General features: G+C 41.2%; 1 protein-coding gene across 5 annotated transcripts in view; it reads left to right on the forward strand.

Moving 5' to 3' along the window:
• Positions 1-5,515: 5,515 nt before the first annotated feature.
• Positions 5,516-12,122, forward strand: part of LOC147419819 (uncharacterized) — an 88,110-nt gene continuing 81,503 nt past the window's right edge. For all 5 annotated transcript variants that reach the window (XM_086505705.1, XM_086505702.1, XM_086505703.1 and 2 more), the window contains exon 1: positions 5,516-5,851. The gene's annotated coding sequence lies outside the window, so the exon portion shown is untranslated. The remainder of the gene's footprint in view (positions 5,852-12,122) is intronic.

Here is a 12,122-nt window from a genome sequence, read left to right on the forward strand (position 1 = left end):
GGCTGGCATTGATAGTGGAAGGCACCGACCTATAGTTAAAGAGAGAGAAGGATATTTACACGACACAGTTGGAAGAGAAAGATGTAGAAATAACACGTCTTTCTATAGACACCCAGACACCACAACCCTCATAAGTCCGGATGGAGAAAAGCATTCACCGCTTAAGTCAGGATGTTCAACACAGCGAGTGAATCCAACACCTGTTTAAGGGACACACATCAGCCACCTTGTCTTGCATCCGGAGTTGGTCCCCTTGTCTACTTCAGATGCATCCTCATCTTCCCAATGTCCAGTTTGCTACAAGAATTTTGATGGATGGAGTGGGTACTATACATTGACATGTGGTCACTATTATCATTTAGTTTGTCTTATTCATTTGATGCAAAACAATAGTTGATGCGCAATGTGTTCACAAGATATTCCACAAGGAACGTATATGATGTTTGGCATGGCAAACAAATATAAATTCAAGCAAGCACGCCCAGATACCCCTAGCACAATTAGAAATCTGTTTGATGAGCAAGATATTGCTTCACGGCAACACAATTGAGATCGACAAACTATGTAATATCGCGACAAACTATGTACTATCGAGAATATGAAGCATTGTAATTACTCAAAACACATTTGAATACAAGGTCTTTTACAATGGTTTTTGACATTTGCTCATTCTACTCTCAAGCTATATTGAATCAGTTGAGTTGTTATCTGGTTCTAAGTCCGAGTGTTGTGGTTCTCCTTGTAATTCAACCTCCACATCTATTATCAAATTCTCTTCTATTTCGTCTACAGTGCATTGAGATACACCAACATTGAAATCTTCTTCATTTTCGTTTTGACAATCATACAACCAGGTTGGCATTCCCTCCTCGTAGCCAGCACTTTCGATGTGATTCAGTATCTTTTTGTTGCAATACATATACACTAATTTCTCTGCTTTGTCTGTTAATAGTCTGTTGCGAATAGTGATGTGAACATACTTGTACATACTCCAGTTTCTCTCTGAACTTGAATTTGCTGCACATTGTGCGAGTACTTTCATTGCAAGAGGACGTAAGGTAGAGTAATGCTCTCCACTATTCATCATCCACCACTTCCATGCAGGTTGCTCTTTTGCCATTACCTGTACAAAATCATTCACAAAAGGACCTTCTTTTAATCTAAATGCACTCATTTCTTTGATGCAATCAATTCGATCCTGAACGTTGGAATAGAACGTGTTGACCACGTGATAGAAATCGCCTACCATCTCTGTATTGGACATCAGATCTAAATTTCAATACTCTGGATCGAGCATGTAAGCCACGCTATGGAGTGGACTATGAGCGCTCTTCCACCTTGCATGAAAATACTTAGCCAAAATTTTTCGCTGTTTGCCAGAGAATGGTAATCGCCACTCCTTATCTACTACAGACACTTTCAACTCTTCAGGATTTTCAAGACTCTGTTGGACTGACCACCATGTCATCCACACTTTGCCCAAGTTTGGCTTGGCGCCCTTTGATCAAAATTGCGGATCGCGAACATAATGGGCATCATTACATGGTATGCATCCATTACACTCCTCCACCAAGCAACCTTGTTTACATTGCCACGTAGACATGTAATTTTATCCTTCACTGTTTCTTTCTGCTCAAGCTGCCATTCATCAAAGGACGCGCAATTGAATGTGTCAATCACAACACAGTTATTACGGAGAAGTGATTCAAAGGTATAAAAGTGTGTGTAGAACCGAGTTTCAGCAGGAAGTTTCAACATCGCTGACATGCGCATCCTTCACAAATCGAGCACTCTTTGTCGTTTCAAGATAAATTTCACAACCTGATGTGCTGTATCAATTATTTTGGCGAACCATGTGGTTTCTTTGTTAGTGTACCAATCTTTCAGCACCAAGTTCAAGCTGTGCGTATTACAACCATTGACAAAAATGTGTGGAAAGCACTTCTTTATTAATTTACTGGCGTTTTTACAATTCTTTGCGTTGTCCATCACAACTTGAACTACATGTTCAACACCAATTTCTTTAATTACATCAATCAAGACCTCAGCAATGTATTTGTCACTTTTAATTGCACCAGAACTATCAATCACCTTTATAAACGTTTCTTCCCTTGGACAAACCAGCATTACATTGATCAACGGTCTTCTCTCAAAATTTGACCAGCCACATCACTCACAATCATACATCCTGAAAGTGAAATATTCCCAAGTATTATTTTGCCAACACACTCTTTGACTTCGATGTAACATTTGTCCAAGAAAAAATTTCTTATCGTGTGATAAGAAGGAGCTGAAAATCCCGGACCAAACTCATCGATTTTCTTCCAAGCAGCCTTCCAGTGATTGCTGTCTACCATGACCAAAGCACTTTCAATAAAGAATATTACTTTGGCGAGTGCTATTTGTGCTTCTTCTAGAGATTGCACTCGAAAGCTTTGATGTAATGATTTTTGACGCATTTGACAAAGTCCACCTTCATTGTGGCGTTTAAAAGGAACACTCCCTGGAATTTCCTCTCCTTGCGCAGGTTGTTCTCCAAGGTTAGTTGGCGTCAATACAGGATCTGCGGAGTTAATATTTGGCTCTGGGAACTCTTGATTCGAAGGCATAGAGCTATATATCTGTCATCTCTTGCCACCTTTTTTGGCGAGCTCTTCTCTCAAACGTTTTGCAACTGCAGTTGCCTGAGAATGTTCACATTTTCTACAATTGTTTTTAGCGCTACCCAGAAAATCCCTAATACGTGGAGCACCGCCAGATTTTGTTGTGTGACAAAATTTACATTGCCACTCCATATATCGGCCGCATATGTTGTGAGCATAATCCCACTCTTTGCCAGGAGCTTTTTTATTCTTTGGCTTCTTCGTACCACTTGTGCCCACATTTTGCTCCATTGCTTTTAAATTAAAACCGAAGAGAAAAGAACAAGATGTTACAAAGTGAAAACAATTTTATATTTTCAATATATATTATAATTTAAAAACCATTCAATATGAAAGTAACCATGATGCACAATATGAGATTTCCAATGCACGCTAGTCAATCCACATATCGATCACTTATATTGTGAGCAACCATACACATTGCAATGTAATCTATACATGGCGTAATAACCATAACAATGCTATGAATCTCTCTATGCAATTATTTAATGATTATTTATATGTCCACTTTGATTTGCAAACAATAGACACATCTAATTTCATTTGCTACAAAAAAACAAACGAAAGCAATAAAATATATAATTGGTCATTTCATGCACTAGTAATCTATTGTAATAAATAATGCACTCTCTGTATAAACCAATGCATGAACTAACGCAAATAAATCTTCAATATAATCACCCAATTGGGGACTACTTGTACCCAGTGAAGGATTGTAGCCCACCCATGCAACCAATTCAATATATAAAAGCTATTTTAACCCAATCAAAGATTATAGCTCTTATATTGTAAATCAACTCAAATATAAAACTTCAAGGATCTTTATATGCCCGGTACACTAGTAGAGGACATCCGACCCTTGACTATCGACTCGTCATTTACATATGCTCATCTTCTAAAACCATTTACAGCCCTCATTTGGACCAATGGCTTCTTCGCAATGAGCATATTTCTCCAAGTTTTCAGTTATTTTGGTTTCGTACCTTTATGTCGGTAAACGAATTAAAATTTTTTAGAAGTGGTTACCGAATTAAGAATCACGTTCGGCCCAAAAAAGGACCTGTGACTCTGTAACCTTAGGTCAATTCACAAGGAGATGACAATATCCGGCACTCGGATACACTCCCCAAGGATTTGCCTAGCTAAAAGACCGGGGTTAACACACTATTTACTATATATAATTACGCCCGCCGGGCTTTTTCATTTTCTTGCCGAGCTACTGCATATACCTGGCGGGCCCGTCGAGAAAATGAAAAAACCCGGCGGGCCCAGCAGGGAAATTAGAAATGCCCGGAGGGCTAACCGGCTCTATAGGTTTTTGCAGGTCATCATCAAAGTCACGTTAACAATTAACGTGATCACCTGATTTTTTTGTGTAAATACTAGAGTTATTTACGTAATCACCCGATCGTGATTACGTTAATGAAATCCATGAGATTCATGGCCAACACATGCATCCTAAGTGACAACAAATAGCACTTGATGACTCAACTGACTCTAATGCCCCAAATGCAAGACCAAAAGTAAACCAAAGAAACATGGGAGAGTTGCTAGCATGACTGGTGCCTTGATTGGTGAGGATGGTGAGAGGAGATGCTAATGCTTCTAAAGAATTTTATGTTCAATGAAAACATTATATTCAAAGGATAGTAGCTCTCCATTAGTCCACTTAGAGGGTCACTACCACTCACTGGGGTCCCATATCAACTGTGCGAAGGGGACTCTAGCCTAATCGCAAATTATCTGTCTCATTAGAGAGAAACATAGGATGGCAAGACAAGACATCATGTGAAGGAAACCCATTACTTAATTTAATCCCAAGAGACCTCAAATTGAGCTGATAATTCTTAAACACAAAAAAAAGGGGGTGGGGTTTTTGGGGGGGGAGGCAGGGAACGAAATTGCCATGATTTGGAGGAGTGTGTTGGATCTTGGCATGACCAACTAGAAGGAGTTTTTTTCTTCGTCAATCCATGAGAATATGAAGAGTAATTACACTTCATTAATCGTTAGATCTTACACTCGAAAAGATAAACATAGTGTTGATCCAAAATATAGATTTGTGCTTGGTTGACGGAGATCGTTTAGACCTTGCGAGTTGTCATACATTGCCATGGAGAAAGTAGTTATAGCGATGATTGATGTACAAGCATATTAAAGAGCTCTGAAAGCTCATATGAGAATCATACGCATGTGCCCTCACTGTGACCGAAGAAGATCAATGGTTGCTTCAATTGAAGGACACCTTCTTCTTGGCCGCAGCAACGCGCGGGTCACATACTAGTAGATAATTATGGGTGATAGTCATATCGTAGATGACCCCCTTATTGAGGATAATGATGAAATTCAGGTATAAAAAAAAAAATATTGACCATGCAGATACTAGAAGCATCACTAAGCCAACACTACCACCACTCAACATGTATTCACGAGTTTCGGCAGCAATCTCCTCTGAACCAACCTAGAAAGCCTACCATATAATGACCCAAAACATGGTGTTTGCGTATGATTCTAGCCCTGTTGGCATTGAGAGAAACGAAGGGGATACATTATCTTACACTTGAGCGGCTTCTCTCCTCATTCAAGGGAAAAGTGCATCCAAGCAGAAAAGGAAAGGCCAACATGGTTTCTGCTATGCTTGCGATGGACTCCCATCACGATAAGAGTGCGTCTTCCTGCTCCACTCAGCTAAACCCACTCGCCCTAGTGCGACTCAGCTCTTAGGTTCTGAAACCGTGATGTAATAATGACAGTTAGTTGGCGAATCTCATTTGTTACCGATCTGGATAAAGGTCCACGCTACCATGAGTCCACGTCATCTCAAGTTTTGAAAGCATCTCTTCTCGGGTAACTCTTTCCCAACAGAACGACGCGTCCTCGTCTCTTCTCTTTCTCTCTCTCTCTCTCTCACACACACACACACACACACACACACACACACACACACACACAGAGAGAGAGAGAGAGAGAGAGAGAGAGAGAGAGAGAGAGAGAGTGTCCTACAGCTTACTCTACGCAACCCATAATCCTGGACTACCTTTACGCGATTCCTACATGCTCACTCAGAGTATCGACCTTTTTTTTTGGTGAGGCAATTCATTGAGGAAGCCCTGCTTATTTATCAGACATTACCATTCTCATGGAATGGTCGCTTTGCGAACACACTCACATGACGTGCTTCTGTTTAGGTACGATCTTCATCATTCTTTACGTCATTCTCTGTGCTATTTTACCATAAAAGCTTGCAAGATTTGTTGTCTTTGGCTGGCTGTATTCTGAAATATCGCTTTGCATAAAATTTAAAGAGCATCGATTGGATGAATAACGAGTATTAGAATGCCGATGGTAGAGCTGATTGTTTGTCAGAACTTCTCTCTGCTGGAGAAGCTCTGACTCTCTTGTGTGTGCAAGTGCAAATTGGCCCATGTTGCTGCTTGGTAAGCGAGAGAAATCTATGTATCAAATGACTCACCTTTATAAACGTTGGAGGGCCTTCTTTCCATAGTATTGAAGGTTGTATGGATTTAGTGCAAGTGACGCAAGCAAGACCCCAGTTTAATCACTTGAAAAGGTTTTAGTCTACGCACCACTATTTTTCCTAAAGGAGTCTTTGCAAGACATAAACTTCCCAATGAATACTCCCCTTGAGAAGCGAGGCCCCAGGCCATGAGAAATTCAAAGGCCACATCTCCCCATGAATACTCCTCCCAAGAACCGAAGTGTGGGCCATGAGATTCAAAGGCCATATACAACTAAATGCTCCCAAACCGTAGCTTGCGTCGTTCAAAGGTTCCATTTACAACTAAACGCTCCCCAAACCGTAGCCTACGTTGTTTAGAGGTTCCCTAATTACACATAGTTATTCAGATCTTTCAACCATAGTTTTCTGTTGAATTCTCCTCCCAAGCCAATGTTCGAGCCATGAGTTATTTACATGTCAAAATTAAAACCATGAAAACCAGAATCAAGTAGTCTTAGTTGGCACCAAAATGAGTTTGAAACAAATAAATTCTATTGCAAACCAATTACAAACAGTATTCTCAAACAAAGTTCAAAATTACAAAGCAAACTTAAAATCATTGTGGGTTTGTCTTGATCAGTTGAACCCGAAGTACAACTGGCTTGTCTTTTTGCACCAAAGTGATGGTACAATTTCGGATGTGGATGGTAGCATCATTCTTATCGTGCAAGGCATGCCCAAAAGAGCGTCGCCATGCCCTAACTTCATGATGTGGAAGTCTACCTTACCATGGCACCCTTGGATGGTGACCGGAAGAGCACCGATGAGTCGTACAACTCTATGAGTTGCCTTGTGGCTAGCTCGGCTTCAAGTTCTCCAACAAACCGATCATATTTAATGTCAAAAACTGATGGCGTGGCATGTATGAACCGGAAGATGTTTGGCCAAGAGGAGACGTAAGAGTTAGCTAACTTTTAATTTCTCCAATCTTGCTAGGTGTGGACGTTGAGTGCACTCTGTACAAATGCCTAAACCAACTTTAAGCAAAACTCTGGTATATTGTTGTCTTCAATTACTATCATTTGACTTTTAAATGCAATTATACCATTCCTTGCATTCCATGAATAACTCTGAAATACTCAGACCAGCACAAAATATGCAAAACTCTAGTATGTTGATGTCTTCACTTACTGCTACTTGACTTCTAAATGCAATTATACCATTACTTGCATTCCATGAATAACTCTGAATTGAATTGAAGAATTAACATTGGTTGTTTGGAAGCTGGAAAGAGAGCATATTTTGCATTTGAGAACATGTGTAATGCGGACCCAGAACATGGCCGAGGGGCCTTAACCCTTTAAAATAAAGCAAGACTCCCAAATTGCGTATTTGCGTAAAGGATGCTAAAGTGGTGCTGTTGTACGAACTTCTTGTAATTGTCGTTGACTATTGACGTGACATTGTACGGAATTGCGTGATTTGCGGCGAAGCTTTTGGGTAGCAGCGCTTTTGGAATAGAGCTTTTCACTTGTATGCTTTTGCCCACGGGTCCTTAAGTATAGAGTTAGGCCTCACTCTTGGAAGATTAGCTTGGGAGCATTGCCAAGGAGGGGACCCTTGGACATTGTACCTTTGTGAAGCAATAATAAAGAAATACTAGAAGAGGCCAGTGCACATTGGCTCGAAATTCCACCGTGCCGTGTCGACTCTCCTTTTGTCTCTCTTCCTCTATCAAGTTTATTCAGTTTTCTCAAGTGTGTTGTAGATCTTTGCCTTGGAGTGTCCAAGGCTTTTACAGTGGTATCAAAGCTCAGAGGTTTTTTTTTCTACGAAGGATCGGATCTGTCGAGATTGCTTTTCAAGTTTGAATTTTGTTTGAGAACTTGTTTGGTGATCTTATTTAGAATCTGTTTAAAATGGATGGTATATGTTTTAAAGCTGTCTTGGTGCCGATTTAAATTGTTTGACTCTGGTTTCAATACTGGTTTCAATGCTTGGTGATTTACTCCCCGGTTGAGTAGTGAGAAATGTTGTTTGGTTTGACGGGGTTACCTTTGAATGCTTGAAGAAGTCGAGAGGCGTTGGAAAAACTCGAAGCTCGATTGTATGCCTTGAATTCTTTGAAGGTGTGTCGAAACCTTTGTGTGGGTGGGTGCCTGAGGGTGAGGTTGGAGCCGTTGGACGCTTGCACGTGGGAAGGGCTTCTTATTGAAGATCAATATATATAAATCACGCTGGCGTCGAAAGCTGCACGTGATGACAAGTTAGATGGTGGCCAACAAATGTCGAATCTCAAGGCGGTTGCAGGCGCCGAGGGGAGTTGCAGGCACAGACTGGCTGACAGCAACTGCGTGGCCTACAGATGATGAGGTGGCAATGATTTGTTGCTTGCGGACGATGGCGATGGGAAGGAATTGATTTCACAGACAATATCTTCAGGGATTTGAACTACGACTAAGGAGGGTTGCAGGCGGGGGTGATGGGCTCGCGGTTATGCTGCACTTGGCGCGTAGGAGGGACCAAGGGCTTTGGCAGCTTGAAGAGGTGTGAATTGAATTTCTGTGTTCTGAACTTCTAAACCTCAGCCTCAAGCAGGTTTGAAGCGGGCCGCGGCAGTAGGTAATGGACGTTGCAGCTTGTAATGGAGTAGATGCCTTGATACAGCGAGAGCACTGCAGAATCGCAGATACGGGCTTATGATAAGACCGTGCCTTGCTTATGGGGTGTACGAGAAGCCGTTGACGAGCTTCAATTTTATTGTATGTGTGGCCTCCTTTCAAAGGGTCAAAAAGTCCCTAGAAGGCTTTCTCACGTGCTTGCCAAGGGGGGAAACCAATTTAGGGGGTTGAGCATTAAATACTCTCCACACACATACACTGTTTTGTGTGAACAATCTGTAGGGATTCCAGAAAATAAAACAACGCTAACCTTACAAACTTAATGGAGCAATTAGGTGCTTGTATGGAACCTGATTAGAGAAAGTAGACAGTCTGTGGAAAGCTCTTGACAAAGCCCTCTTCCACACACAATTGACAAAGTGATTTGAGGCTCAAGTAGCAAATAATTAGGAGAGCAAAATCGTGCAAAATCAATCATAAAACGCAATCAAGAAATGCAAATGCAATAGAACCCCAAAACTAATGGTAATCTAAAATGAAAAATGTGATCTTCTCCTCACATAATCACCAAAGGGTGATGGAGCATGATCATGGTGATTAGAGTGTAGAGTTATTATTAATCTACAATGCTAATGTAGATAGAGATTAATACGCTTAAGTATAGACCATTGGCTCTGATACTAGTTGTAGGGAACGGTGTGTGTGTTCTCAAGGTGGCTAAAAAAGGTAGACAGCCATAGCTTACACAGTAAGAGATAGAGAAAGAGAAATGCACTACTGAAAAAGTAAAGTGGACTCAAATTGCAAGGACAATATATTACATTAGCTTAGGATATATCATATGTACATGAAAAGCCTTTATTTATAAGGCCCAAAGGCTATCCGACTGAGAGCCCTTGACTTCCATAAAAGGCACGCAAATATCTTGCCACACAAGTACTTATCCTCACATAAGATTTTAAACAACTAAGAGTGGTTTCTCACACTAGTTGTCGGCGTTTAGGCCAAAGGCCACAAAGACAACAAAAGAGAGACGAGGAGAATTGTCACAAAACAGGAGCACATAACAATACAAAATATACTCGGATAAATAGAATTTATCACTTAATACTGAAGTCAGAGGATATAGAGAGAAATAGAGAGAGTGAGAACGATGGAGAGAGAGAAGATCGACACAGTACTTGGGGCGAGAAGATGGACTGGTCCCCCCGGTAAAAGCACTTATACAAGCACTTGAACTGAACGTATTACCAACACTCATTCAAGCCTCAGCTTCCTTTTTAAGGACAAGACCCTATCCCAAGGAACTTCCGTTCCTTATTTTGAATACTCGAGAACCAAGGTTCTTGCCTTTGGATCTTACCTTCCAGACTCGGGGCATGGCCCTGCAACTCTTTTTTGACTATGTTCCCAGAGGCCTCTTCCTGCATAATAACTCTACTTTCTTGGACGCAAAGTCCTTCCTTTGGGAATCTCAACTTCCGGATCCCAACTCGAGAGTCTACCTCTCTCCGATTCGTGGATCTACTCCCAAGCTCAGGGTGCGAAACCCTTGGGCTGACCTTGCTCTAGTTCCTTAGAGCGCTTTTCTCCGGCAGAGGCTTATGCCTTCCTCTGCTCCTACTCTCTCGCGAAGAGGAAGTACACCTGCAAATAAATACTCGAAGTTTATAACATGAAAAACGTTACCTTCAAAGTCTTGACGCTCGGAACGTAACTCGGTTCTCGAAAAAGCAACTTCCCTGAAGATATCTCTACACATTTCATTCAAGTGCTTGCTCATCCTTGTGCACAATTCTAACACAATTCGGAATTTCCTCCCAACTATGGAATCCAATGCCCTCGTCACCCACCGTGTGACGCATCAGGAATACCCATTACCTAGTCCTTTCCTACCGAACTTACGATACAATCTCCTTGGCGATGCTCTATGTCACCCATTCTATGACGCATCAGAGACGTCCGTTTCCGGATGGTCGAATACTTCTTTCCGATGTTTCCTGTCACCCATTCGATGTGATGCATGAGAAGTACTTGTTCCTGGTGGCCTTACAGATATTCCCGTCCACAGTGCTCCCGTCATTACTCTGAATGACACACTAGAAATATCTGTACTTGGATGTCTCCAGTGAGAAATCCCTCTCACCTATAATTTCAATTATTCACTTAAAATTAATTTTCCTAGTGTCCAAAGCGAGCAAAGTATCTCACTTATAAATCCAATAATTCATTCAAAATTATTTTTCTCTCCGATAAAGCCAATTTAGCAACATCTCTCTCACTTATAAACAATTGTCCTCAATTGTAGAGGTCCAACTGAATTGCCCAGGTAGAAACCATAAAAATTTCAAATCTTGCTTAATGGTGAGTTGAGTTGGTCCTTTCTCAAATGAGAACTTAAAAGTTCAATTAAACAAGAACTCAATAGTTTAACACTTACCTTACCGGTTCGAAAGTAGATGGGGTACTCAACTTCATTAGGAGAAATTCAAGTCCTTCCTCTAGTTCCTCGAGGATATCTTTCACCAAGTATCTTACGAGTCACGTAGGCAACCTGTTATTCATGTCTTTCCAGCAGATCAGAAGTTTCCTTATATGAGAATTTGTTAAGTCAGTTCCGCCTTCTCAACCTCGAGAAGAACAAGGTTCCTAAAATCCCTTCTGTTCCTGGGCGTAATCTTGCACAATTAGTCCTGAGGATCTTCAACCTCTAGAATCCTTCCGCATAGGGTATGTCCAATCATAGAGCATTAATCTCATGTTAAGATGTCTTCCTTTGGCAAACAGAGTCTGCCATCTTATTAGAGAAGGTTCTTGTTCGGGGCCCTTGCTCAAGGTAGGCCGACTCTTCAGATCCGAAGATCCCTTCTGCACAACGGCACTTCTTTCCGTGTTTTCCTACTGTAGGTTATTACCATCGAAAGTGTTTTCTTGACACTCATTAGTGTCTCTTCCTTGCGGAGGTCATAAAAAATGTTCACCTTGCAAGCATCAATGACGGCTTGCAAAATCTTAAGCAGATAAGATTCTAGCCATAGCATTTTCTGAACGTATGTCCACACTTGGTTTACAATAGAGCGAACCCACTTCGGATCTCAGGGATGTTCTCCCATGTGTGGTTCAGGTCTTTCTTTCCGTCTTGGAATGGTTGGCCGATCATTACATGCAGGAACAAAATAGTTCATGTTCAATGTAGCACTATGCGAATATTAGTTGGCCGCTTGTGGAGAAACATATGTTGCAACCGTAACTTACTACTCCGATGGTCAATCCACGTAGTGTTCTCAATGATCAACGACCATTAGAATAACCCTTCTCAACAGAGAAACTCAGAGCAACATTCTCGTGTCAGAATATCATGGTGCACAAAAAGGCGCT

This window comes from Adiantum capillus-veneris, chromosome 29 (genome assembly GCF_014529385.1).
Source record: "Adiantum capillus-veneris isolate H3 chromosome 29, ASM1452938v2, whole genome shotgun sequence".
Lineage (NCBI taxonomy): Eukaryota > Viridiplantae > Streptophyta > Polypodiopsida > Polypodiales > Pteridaceae > Adiantum > Adiantum capillus-veneris.